The 12978-nt window shown below is 52.9% G+C and overlaps 2 protein-coding genes across 4 annotated transcripts in view; both read left to right on the top strand.

The window, feature by feature from the left end:
• NEXN (nexilin F-actin binding protein) overlaps positions 1-12978 on the top strand; it is a 70040-nt gene that overhangs the window by 20481 nt on the left and 36581 nt on the right. The window contains exons 1-2 of one of the 3 annotated variants that reach the window (XM_078877996.1): positions 9461-9585; positions 11232-11374. The exons of 1 other annotated variant lie outside the window; for it this stretch is intronic. The gene's annotated coding sequence lies outside the window, so the exon portion shown is untranslated. Of the gene's footprint in view, positions 1-9460; positions 9586-11231; positions 11375-12978 lie in introns of those variants that run through there. One more of the 3 variants, XM_078877997.1, reaches the window with a different exon arrangement.
• Positions 1-12978, top strand: part of PRDM12 (PR/SET domain 12) — a 76492-nt gene that overhangs the window by 46472 nt on the left and 17042 nt on the right. The gene's annotated exons all lie outside the window — the stretch shown is intronic.

Raw genomic sequence — 12978 nt, 5'->3', positions numbered from 1 at the left:
CCCTCTCTCCGCCCCCTCTCTATATTTAAGGCCTCGTCACAGAAACGACCTCTCTCTTTCTGCCGATACGTGTTCTCTCTCTGTGTGCCTGTGTGATGTCTGTCTGCTTGTGTGTCTGTCTATAGTTTTCTGGTTAGATTTTTGTTGCTATTTCTTTTATACCTGATGATGATTTCTTGTGTTGCAATCGAAACGTCGTAGTATGCTATTATTTAATTTATTATTTTATCTTTATACGTGACTTAACCGAAAGAACCAAAGAATAATTCCTGCAGTCACGAAAGCTCCAAAATTGAGATTGAGAGCTACGTGTTAACGGAGCCTCTCATACAGTAAACCCTTTGTCTGGGCAAGCGTCATGCACGCTGGCCATACGCGTCTCAGTCGGACAGGTTCTTTCAAGTCGCGAGTTCCCGTTCGACCTCCGAATTTAGTTCGGTTTCCGGGGCAAAAAATGTTCGGAAATATCGTTCGAACACGGATTTGTTCGAGTTCTGGTGCGTTCGATCTCCGAGGTTCTATGTGTTTATACACTTTTGGGGGGGGAGAGTGATGGGGGTTGGAACACAGAATGTTGAGGCAACCTCGGGCTGCAACCCCACCCAGCCCCACCCAGCGCCCCCCATCCCCCCCGCGTTAATCGGGCTTTCGTCGTCAGACTATGGGAGCCTTCGGCCTTGCTTGTGGAAGTTAAAAAAAAACCACGCCGCTGCTGCGCATGGCCCGGAGCTGAACAAGCTCCCACGGGGAAAACCCCCAAAAAAACTCGATTTAAAGCTTTCGTGACTGCAGGGATTCATCTTCTCGGTTCTTTCGGTAAAGTCACGTAGAATGGAAATAATAAAATAATAAAAATACAACCTAATAAAATACATTTCGATTTAAAGCTTTCGTGACTGCAGGGCTTCATCTTCTTGGTTCTTTCGGTAAAGTCACGTAGAATGGAAATAATAAAATAATAATAAATATTATGTTTTATTTTTTTGATTTTATTATTTCCATTCTACGTGACTTTACCGAAAGAACCAAGAAGACCAAAAAAAACCCTCACGACCCGCGATAATTGTGGTGCTGGGAGCAGCTCACGAGACCCAACGAGACGCACTCCGATTGTCGCTGCTCCCCCATTGGTGGCAGCTGTCAGAGCCACTAGGCCCCCCACTCTCTACCACTGTCACAGCCACTAGGGCCCCCCACTCTCTACCACTGTCACAGCCACTAGGGCCCCCCACTCTCTACCACTGTCATAGCCACTAGGGCCCCTCACTCTCTCTACTACTGTCATAGCCACTAGGCCCCCCACTCTCTACCACTGTCACAGCCACTAGGCCCCCCACTCTCTACCACTGTCACAGCCACTAGGCCCCCCACTCTCTACAACTGTCACAGCCACTAGGCCCCCCACTCTCTACCACTGTCACAGCCACTAGGCCCCCCACTCTCTACCACTGTCACAGCCACTAGGCCCCCCACTCTCTACAACTGTCATAGCCACTAGGGCCCCTCACTCTCTACCACTGTCACAGCCACTAGGCCCCCCACTCTCTCTACTACTGTCATAGCCACTAGGCCCCCCACTCTCTACTACTGTAGTAGCCACTAGGCCCCCCACTCTCTACTACTGTCACAGCCACTAGGCCCCCCACTCTCTACCACTGTCACCGCCACTAGCCCCCCACGCTCTACCACTGTCATAGCCACTAGGCCCCCCACTCTCTACTACTGTCATAGCCACTAGGCCCCCCACTCTCTACTACTGTCATAGCCACTAGGCCCCCCACTCTCTACTGTCACAGCCACTAGGCCCCCCACTCTCTACCACTGTCATAGCCACTAGGCCCCCCACTCTCTACCACTGTCATAGCCACTAGGCCCCCCACTCTCTACTACTGTCATAGCCACTAGGCCCCCCACTCTCTACCACTGTCATAGCTACTAGGCCCCCCACTCTCTACCACTGTCATAGCCACTAGGCCCCCCACTCTCTACCACTGTCATAGCCACTAGGCCCCCCACTCTCTACCACTGTCACAGCCACTAGCCCCCCACTCTCTACCACTGTCACAGCCACTAGGCTCCCCACTCTCTACCACTGTCGTAGCCACTAGGCCCCCCACTCTCTACCACTGTCATAGCCACTGGCCCCCCACTCTCTACTACTGTCATAGCCACTAGGCCCCCCACTCTCTACCACTGTCATAGCCACTAGGCCCCCCACTCTATACTACTGTCATAACCACTGGCCCCCCACTCTCTACCACTGTCATAGCCACTAGGCCCCCCACTCTCTACCACTGTCATAGCCACTAGGCCCCCCACTCTCTACCACTGTCATAGCCATTAGGCCCCCCACTCTCTACCACTGTCATAGCCACTAGGCCCCCCACTCTCTACCACTGTCACAGCCACTAGGCCCCCCACTCTCTACCACTGTAGTAGCCACTAGGCCCCCCACTCTCTACTACTGTCATAGCCACTGGCCCCCCACTCTCTACCACTGTCATAGCCACTAGGCCCCCCACTCTCTACCACTGTCACAGCCACTAGGCCCCCCACTCTCTACCACTGTAGTAGCCACTAGGCCCCCCACTCTCTACTACTGCCATAGCCACTAGGCCCCCCACTCTCTACCACTGTCACAGCCACTATGCCCCCCACTCTCTACCACTGTAGTAGCCACTAGGCCCCCCACTCTCTACCACTGTAGTAGCCACTAGGCCCCCCACTCTCTACTACTGTCATAGCCACTGGCCCCCCACTCTCTACTACTGTCATAGCCACTGGCCCCCCACTCTCTACCACTGTAGTAGCCACTAGGCCCCCCACTCTCTACTACTGTCATAGCCACTAGGCCCCCCACTCTCTACCACTGTCACAGCCACTAGGCCCCCCACTCTCTACCACTGTAGTAGCCACTAGGCCCCCCACTCTCTACTACTGTCATAGCCACTGGCCCCCCACTCTCTACCACTGTCATAGCCACTAGGCCCCCCACTCTTTACCACTGTAGTAGATACGACTCTCATTTTCATGAGTGACTTTGGTCACAAACAATGACAAAAGCGAAAAGAAAATAGAAATCCGACCAAAAAACAAACTAATAGAAAATCTGAGCCAAAACCATCATGTAACGGAATAAATTGAAAATGCCGCACTAACACTAAAATGGTATTAAAGAAAATTAATTTCCTTTAACCCAACGATGGCTTGGACAAATTACATTTTTTACATTTTAAATTACTTTTTAAATTAAATTAGAAAAAACCCGAGCCGCTCCCATTCTTTCCTTCCCTTGGTCGCTCCCTCCTGCTCGGTGCATGTAATTCCCGTGCTCCTGACACGTTTGTTATCATGGGAAGAATTAAATCCAAGGTTTTTTACTATTAAACTATTTTTATTTTATTCAGGTAAGCCCCCATTGAGCTATGTAGCACTTTTTGCAAAAGCATCCTGGCTATCACAAATGATAGTTCAACGAAGTGGCTTTTCACGTGGAAATGTAAAGCAGCAGCCAAATTATCTGAACCCACATTGCTGCTAAATGTGGAGGGAAAAACTGGAGGACCCGAAGAAAAATCCACTCGACCACTTGGTGAGAGACACACAAACTCCAAATATACAGCAGTCGTCAGGGTTTGGATCGAACCCACATCTCGCCACCATGGCGCCGCCACAATTATAGATGTAAGTTATCTCCAAATATTCGCTATTGTTATGTTTTTGTAGTGCAGGGCCGTAAAAGGCTTTGGGCCCTGTCCGTGGGGTCAGAGTTCACAACCGTGGGACATCCGCCGTCAATGACCGGCGATGGTAGCGCGTTTGAAAAAAAACACACAAATTAAAAGCATTTCTTTCCCCGTCCAAATATGGAACGAAACGAGCAGCACGGGAACGGCAATCGAAGGACTCAAGGACGCGACCGCGGGGGATCGCTCACAGCGCTCACGGTCACGCACGGAATTTAGTTTTTGGACAAACTTCACATAACGCCCGTGTCAACCGTCTGTGTGTGTGGTTATTTTTTGGTGCATGTGTGTGTCAGGCTGTTATTTTTTCCCCCCCAAGTAATTGTTGTGGGGTGGCGGTGTGGTGGTATAATGTGCATCGGGGTGCCACGGTGGCGAGATGTTAACTCCCTTGCCTGGTATACGGGAGGTCATGGGTTCAATCCTGAGCCTGACTCGTACAGTTTGCATGTTACCTCTCCCCGTGGTCGTGTGGATTTTTCTCCGGATCCTCCACTATGAATTCCCACGTGTAACGGCGAATAGCAGCTTCGATGAGCCATCGTCATGCGTGGCCAGGTCGCCTCTGAACAAGAGTTAATACGTCAGCGGGCTTTACCTGGTAAATTAAAACAGTGCAGCACAACCGCGACAAGCTTTGGCCGGTCCTTTATTTGCTGTGCCCGGCAAAACGGGTCTCATCCATCCGTGCGCCCATCCACCCATTTTACGCGGAACCCAAGTGGCAAACGCCGAAAATCATAACTCAGCGGCTCCGGAAAAACACTCGGCACACAGCTCCCCCGCAACCAATGCCCAGATGTGCGTAAAATCTTTGTTGCGCGGGCATTTGCAATTAAATACTTTTTTTAAAAATGCTTGGGCCAAAAAAAAAGGTAGCGTTCTGCTGCGTACCAACGCTATCAGAGCAGCGTTAGAATGCGAACGCGTGGGCGTTAGGGTGAGCGCCTGATGCCTGCGTACGTTCGTTAGCTCCTTCGCCCGTACGTCTGTGACTTAACTTTTTAGTTTTGTTTTTTTGTTTGCGCTTTGCCATTGCTTCCGGCTGGATTTTGTTATCAAAGAAATGTCACTGTCGGTCTTGGTCAATCCGCTGCTGGATGAGCCGACCTGCCGATCCACTCACCGCTGGGTGGACGGTTGCTTTGAGGGTGGCATTTGTTAAACTATAGTCGTTAACAGGGGTGGTCGTTAAGAGGGGATCTACGCTACACTACAATATACACTACTATACACTACACTATACACTACCACACACTACACTACACTGCATAATACACTACACTATACACTACACTATACACTACACTATACTCTACACGACACTATACACGACACTATACACGATACACTACACGATACACTACACTATACACTACACTATACACTACAACACACTACACGGTACACTACACGATACACTACACTATACACTACACTATACACTACACTATACACTACACTATACACTACACTATACACTACACTATACACTACACGACACACTACACTATACACTACACTATACACTACACGATACACTACACTATACACACTACACTATACACTACACTATATACACTACACGATACACTACACGATACACTACACTATACACTACACTATACACTACACGATACACTACACTATACACACTACACGATACACTACACGATACACTACACTACACACTACACGATACACTACACTATACACTACACTATACTCTACACTATACACTACACGATACACTACACTATACACTACACTACACACTACGCTACACACTACACATTGGGCTCTATGGAGGCCCGTCGTTGACCTATTAGTCGTCAACAGGGGTTCTACTGTATGGCAGCTCAGTGGGGGCCTTACCTGGTAACAAATAAAAACGAGTTTAGGGTGAAGGGACGGGGGGTGGGGGGGTGTGGGGGCCTGGACTCCGCTGGTTTCTGTGCGGAGAAGTTGGTGGGGGGGGTGCCGCGTCCCCCCCGCACCACGGCCACCCAAAGTCAACACGGGACACGTGCAACTGTGCTCGCTGCGGGGTTTTTTTGGGGGTGGGGGGGGGGCAGCTGAGGGCAGCCAATAGGGGGGGGGGGGCTGTGGTGGGGTGGGGGTGTTGAGTTACGAGAGCGAGCGAGCGAACTCAAAGCGCGTGCAAGGAACACGCGCATTGAGCGCGTGTGCGTCTCGCTTGCCGTGGGAAGGTGGTTTAAAAAAAAAAATTGTGAGTCGTGAAGTTGTTATCTTTTTATAATCGTCACTCAAAGAAGAATCATCGGCGGAGGAAGTAGATATTTAAAAATAATTGCTCAACAAATAAGCCGGGACGACTTGGTGTGCTCCACGCATCCATCTCTCCACATTAAACGTAAAAAAATAAATGTGCAGAATGTGAATATTTCTTACACAACCCATCTCGCGCGCACGGTCTTGTGGGCGTGCATCACTTCAGCAGCATCGATTTCACGTGAAGCAAAAACCCTGGGAGGGGTTTCGACGCACATTGCCTCATCAGCACAGTCAGGCTCGCTCGCATCGAAGCGAGCCTGGCGCTCGCTGGATGAAGGTCTCGGCCCTATCATCTAGAGCCATGGATCTATCCTCTGCTCGATTGAAGCCTGCATGTGCCATCATCACGGCGGTGAGCTGGATGAGGGTCTCCCCAGACCGTGTCCGTCACGGCGATTAATTTGCCACGGCGGGCCTTCGTGGTCGAAACCGAACCGAATTCGGGAACTTACCCGCGAATTACTTCATTGGGTACTACACCAAAATCAACACCGGCCCTGACCGGCAAGACCGTACAGCGCTTTCCTGACGGCCTCCTCCTTCGCACCGTGAGGACGGCGCATGAAGACCAAATCCACTCGTGATTTCGTTTTCGATTCAATCGCTTCGAGCTGCCTCGCCCGGGAGATGGGGTCGAACCGGCGAGCTCTGGCTTGCGAGGCCCCATTGTGCCGACAGCCATCACCAACCGTGGCAGCCCCCCCCCCGCGCCCCGAGTAAGCCGGTGATATTTTACGCTTCACGAACAACGGGAAAACGAGTCAAGCTATTCAGTCGCCCACGTTTGTTTTTCGCCCTTGAACGCCTTGGTCCGTGAGTGTCGGAGAGTTCCAGCCGGGGAGAGCGAGCGAGCGAGCGAGAGGAGAGACTGCATGGAAACTGGACAGGGTAGGGGTTGGGGGTGGTGGCGGTGACGGTGGTCTTGAGCAAAGCGGTGGTGTCGTGGTTAGCGCGCTGCGCTACAAACCCAGCGAAGCGACCAGAGTTCAATTCCCGCTAATGGACAACACCAGTGACGATTATCTGAACCGGTCCTGGGCCTTTCCTCGTTCCACTCAATTGAGCACCCTGGTGTGGTGTGTAGTAGACATCGCTACTAGGGAGACAAAGGCGGCCGGGCGTGGCGCTGGCCACCCACCCCCTCGTTTGCCGTGCCGGTAGCCTTCATAGGTGCTCGCTAACGGCACTTGCCCCAACAGCCCGTTGAGGCTACACGGGGGATCTTTGTATTTGGTCGTGGCGGGTGGCAGCTGTCTGCCATGGGGTGACTCGACGGGACGTGGGGGGCGCCACAAGAACAGCTGAGACCGGGATCGCGAACATTTTTGCGTCCAATTTTGCGACGCAGCCGGGGTGAAGGAGGGGGTGTGGGGTTTGGGATGGGCGGGGGGGGTAAAATCGTGGGGTTTCTGTGCGGTGACACTTGTGCAGCGTGTTTATCCCCAATAGCCGGTGAAAGGCTGTACGTGGGGATGGAACTTTGTCCGTGTGCGCGCTCGCTATCAGTCGGTCGACCCCTGAACACCTGGGTCTGCCCAGTGCCACCAGCGAGCCTTCGGCCTCGAGGTGCACCCAGCCTGGCACTGGCGCCGTGGCGATGTCACTGCCACTTGGTGGTGAACGGCGATTGTAGTTGTTGTTGTGTCTTGATCAGCGCTCACGAACATCAACTTCTCAAAGCAGTCTGTTGTAGGCTGTAGCTGGAGGTCGTTGGTCCGTATCGACAGCACGCTGCGCTACGAACCCAGCAACCCGAGTTCGTTTCCCGTTCACGGCCACCAGCACCAGTGACGATTATCTGAACTGATCCTGGGTCTCACCTAGGTCGACTCGGCCTCAAATGAGTACCTGGTGCGATGTGTAAACATCGCCACTCGGGAGACAAAGGCGGCCCGGGCGTGATGCTGGCCACCCACCCCCCCTTGTACCGTACCATCCTTCGTAGGCGCTACTCGCTTAAAGCACTTGCCCTAAACGTCTGCAAAGGCTATACGGGGGTGGATCTTTTGTCTGTATATATATGTGTGGATCCGTCTTTGTCTTTTGTAAGCGTCTTCAACCTGTGCGTGTTTCCTCATCAAGGTCCTCCTCGTTTTGGCTGCAAGTATCATTCCTAAGCACGCGTCTCTCCGTAATTTTTGTGCAAAAAATCCTCACACGCACGCACACACTCGAGATGTAGGGGGGGACATTGCCTAATATGGTCTGCGCTGGCCCTGTAATTCCATTACTGTGCAATCACCCATATCAGTGTTACCACTGTGTGGAGGAGGCATCTTGTACATTTGTTTTAACATTTGCCCATAATCAGGACTCAAACCTCGGATGTTCAGGCCCCAGGTTCAAGCGGCAACTGTGATCGGACGTCGAAAGCCAAGCAGGTCTGCGCCTGGTCAATACGTTGACGGAATGATTTTGCGGTTATCGCTAGCTCGGCCTGTGAGGTCACCAAGGGGTTGCAGCACGGCGGTGGATTCTTGAATCTCGGCACGAGCACGATGCACGGGTCTATCCACTGCTGGATGAAGGTCACCCCGCCCGCACGGTGTCTTCACGGTCACCGTTACGAGTCGTGATCTATTCACAGCTTTCATATTCTTAGGTTTTTTTCGGTAAAGCCACGTAGATTAAAAAATTAAAATTAAAATTAATAAAAGTAAAATAAAATAAAAATCACGACGTTTTGGAGGCAACACGATAGCCATCGTGCTGTGACGGTTCCACCTGAAGACGGAAGCTTGTGTTGCCTCCGAAACGTCGTGATTTTTATTTAATTTTAATTTTACTTTTATTTAAAAAAAAATTCTACGTGACTTTACCGAAAAAACCTAAGAATATGAATCCGTGCAGTCACGAAAGCTTCAAATCTAGATCTATTCACAGCTTCCTTCAGCGTGTGAGCTTCCGGCATGTGGGGGGGGGGGGGCGAAACGTCGGACATCGTTCAGAACAGCACGCGGCATGACCCGAGAGATGCACAGCAGTGGCGTTTGACCGCGCACACGCCCGTTATCTCTCACCGTGGGGCATCATTGGTATAGAGCTCTTGCCAATTCTCTCCGGTAACTCGGCAGCATTTCTTTAGCGAACCGGACTCGACCGGTTGAGACGCGGGAGTTGGAAATCGGTCCAGAGTTTTCTCGCTTTAAAACATAATTTGGGAAAGCCGACGCGGGGCTGGTGAACTAACACGCATTTTTTTTTTCATAACTCGACTACTGCTTTTACAGTAGCGGTAGTTGAGTTAAGAGGGGGTGGGCGGCGGTCGGATGGGTCGCGTGGGTGGGTGGCTGTTGGAGTTGGGTGGAGAGGGGGGGAGGAGGTGGTGGGAGGAGGGAGGGAGGGAGAGAAGACGGGGGGTGGGGGGGTGGTGAGGATTGTCAGGAATGCGAGCGGCGGGCAGCGCGCTGGACTTTTAAGGAAAGTGGTTCTCACAGCTGCAGTTCGGCACCGCACGGACGCGCGCACACGCACGCGCGCTCACTCCGCGACTGGACGACGGACCCGATCGCAAGCCCCCCTTTTCTCCTCGCCATTCCTCTCGGTGAGAAACGGTCTCCGTTAAGCTCCTCGCGAAGCGCACAAAACGTCCCGTTGATTTGTTCGCTGCTGTTGTTGTTCTTGTTGTTGTTGTTCTTGTTAACGTTCAACCTGAGGACCGGCTTTCGAACGGGGACGGGGGCGGGGTGGGGGGGGGCGTTTGGCTACGTACGTTGAACTTCTTTCGCACCGTACTTAAGCCAACCGGTGCCAACCGGTGCTAATCGGAGGTGGGTGTTTCAATGCCCGCGCCATTGGGGCGAAAGCGCGAATTAATGTTCGAAACGTTGTTCCGCGACCCGCGCTAAATTGTTGCGTTGTTGTATACGGTGAGGTTGGTTTTTTTTTGTGTGCGTTGCTCTCGCTCGGTGACCGTCAACGAATGCTATTTATAGATCCGCTGGGCCGCGTCGCGCGGCGTCCGAGGGTGGAGAATGCGAGAAGTGTGGCCGAGCGAGAAAAAGTTTGGCCGGTTTTTTTTTCTCTCCACCGAAAATAATCAAGCGTGTCTGGGATTATGCGACGAAAACCAGGGAGTGAGAGACCAGGCCCCAAGCCAGCTAGGAGGAGTGGGAGACTATCGGCGTAAGGCACTACCACTACAAATACAAGATACGCCTGTCCCCACGGTAGCAACAACAATGGTAATCCTGTATGATTGTACCCAATATGCCTATAATCCTACGGAACATGTTTGGGGCAAAGTGAGGCGAAGATGGATAATGGCTCCGTGCCAATTTTTCTTTTTCTCCCGGAACAGCATTCCACACTATTCCGGGTGGAATTAAACGCCGAGTCGAGCGAGGCAGCCCCCACCCCCCCCCCCCCCCCCGATGAAATGAAGTTTAAGCAGAATCCGAGTCTTTATTTCGACTAGAGGAAATCCGATGAGCTATGAAGCTCTTTTCTTCACAGGGGTCAGAAAGTTCGCTCGCAGCGCTTAAAACAAACGTGGCCTCGCACCCCTTACCTGTTTCCAAGACACCCCCCACCCCTCCATCATTTGCACTTAACATACAGAACACCAAGTGCGTCTTACAATCGGGAGAACGCGGCGCAAATTGGAAAAGCCCGTTCGTTGCCAGTGATCGCAGGCCGTGTAAGCGCGGCCGTGTCGAGCGGCCACGGAATCAACGAGTCTGCGTGTGCTGCTAGCGGTGTAATGTTTCAACGTGGGGGTGGCGGTGGTCGAGCGGTCTAGCGGTGAGAGCGCGACTGCGCTACAGAACCCGGCGACCCGAGTTCGAGTCCCGCTCGCGGACCATCACCGGTGACGATTGTCCGGACCGGTCCTGGGCCTCTTCGCCTCGGTCGACTCGGCCTCAAATGAGTGACCTGGTGTCGCGGTGTGTGGTTAAACATCGCCACTGGGGAGACAAAGGCGGCCCGGGCGTGGTGCTGGCCACCCCACACTGCCATGTGCCGTGCCGGCCTTCAGAGGTGCTACTCGCCAACGACACTCGCCCCAACAGTTTGTTACGGGCTACACGGGGGAGCTTTGCGTAATGTTTCGCGGTGCGCAAAGTTGCGCTTTCATAGTTGCTCACGAAGCCTTGCTGGCTCGGACCTTTGCCCGACTGTTGAACGGACTGGCCATGATGAAACGGAGTGAACGTCAAAGTTAACCCACCCCCCCCCCCCCCCGGGTAGAAGGCGCAGCCCCTGCAACTGCTCGCTCACGCCACTGCTGGCGGAAGGGCCTCCGCTTGAGGACGCTCCTCTCGAGAGCTGTTACTCCACAGGGTGTTTTTGGCCTACTCTTCCACGCCGGTCGGTACGCCTCGGAAGAGTTGGTAAGCACCACCCACACTCTGCCTCACCGCACGCGGAGTTGACACTTAATGTCTAACAGCGCCTTGGTCTGGTTCTGTGCGCCTAAGCTGTTGACAATGAACCTCGCTAATTTTTGGCCTACTCTTCCACAATGGCCGTACACCGCACTGGACTCCACTATTTATTTCAACCGCTACCAACCCACGTGCAAGTGTATGATCGTGGTGAAGCGCTTAGCATTGAGGCGCTTTATACATCTACCCACCAAACGCGACCAGCCCATCGACTCGCCGTCCGTAGTAGGGGTCAAACCTCTTGACCCTGCTGGGTGGACAGAGCGCGGGGGCAGTGCGGCGGGGGTGGGTGGTGGAGGGGGTGGTACTTAATAAACTTGCCACCGTTGTTTCCAGCTGCCGCGCCGGGAGATCGGAACGATCCGGCGACCTCCGCCGACCGTTACTTTCACGGCCGGCGCCATCGTCGTCGCTATTTTTAGCGACGCGCCCGTTGCTGTGCGGGGTCGTCGTCCACCTGCTCGCTCGTCCGCACGGGTTCTCGTCGTCTCGACGGGTCCGTCGGTTTCATGCGGCTTGAGTGGTAAACTCGCGGGGGTTAACTCGCAGGGGTTAGGGTGCAGCTGGGTGCAGCGGTTAGTTCGGAGCGTTTAGCATGCACTGGCTAGCGCAACGTACTACGAAGCCTGGGGCCACACCCGGGTTTGATTCCTGGCAGTGGCTAATACCGGTGGCGAGTGACATCTGTGAACTGATGCTGGCAAGGGAAGGGGGGGGGGAAGAGGAGACCATTATCCAGCAGTGGATGGATCATGGCTCATGATGATGATGGTGACAGGTGGTGGCTTCTTTCACCCAGCAGTGGGTCGTCAATGTACCCTAAATTATTATGATTATTTTTTTTTCCGAAGTTTTGGGGCAACAAAAAAAACCCAGATAATTGACCACCAAAAATATAGTCGTGAATGACATTCGGTGAAGCGTTTAGACAAACAAGAGTTGATATTGTGAACGTGCCAACTTTAACCCTGCGTGTTAAATATTCAGGACGTGTCAGTATTTTGAGGGGTGGTGGCGTTAACGATTTAACGACGCTTGCCGCTCGGTGTCAGGGTTGACGCGACATCGTGTTGATCACAGGGACCCTCCTTAAAGAGCCTGCACAATGCTTGAGCCTCTGCTAGGCAAATGCATGATCATCCATAGCCTCTCTTGGTCAGTCCCACTGCCGACTGATAATGCACACGCCTTGTGTCGATCCACTGCTGGATGATAAAGGCCTCCCCACGGCGTGTCTGTCACGGGGGGGACGGGGGGGGGGTTCTTCGACCATACTTCACCACGCTGGTCATGCAGTGCGGATCGGTGGGCAGGCGGGGAGGTTTCCGTGACCGGTTTTGGATATTACTTGCCGGCTGATGTTAACCGTGGCTGGGAATCGAACTCGGGTCGCCAGGTTTATGGTGGAGAGCGATAATTGCTGCGCGGCCGCTGATTTCCCAACAGGGTCAATTGTCGTGCAGTAAGCATTTACTTTGTAGTTAATGATTGCGTGCAAGTCTTTAGACGTTGCGGCCGCAAGTTTGTGAACAGGAAAACTCCTGTTGTGA

This window comes from Lampetra fluviatilis, chromosome 49 (assembly GCF_964198595.1).
Source record: "Lampetra fluviatilis chromosome 49, kcLamFluv1.1, whole genome shotgun sequence".
NCBI classification, from domain to species: domain Eukaryota; kingdom Metazoa; phylum Chordata; class Hyperoartia; order Petromyzontiformes; family Petromyzontidae; genus Lampetra; species Lampetra fluviatilis.
This window is presented reverse-complemented; position numbering and strand designations above follow the sequence as displayed.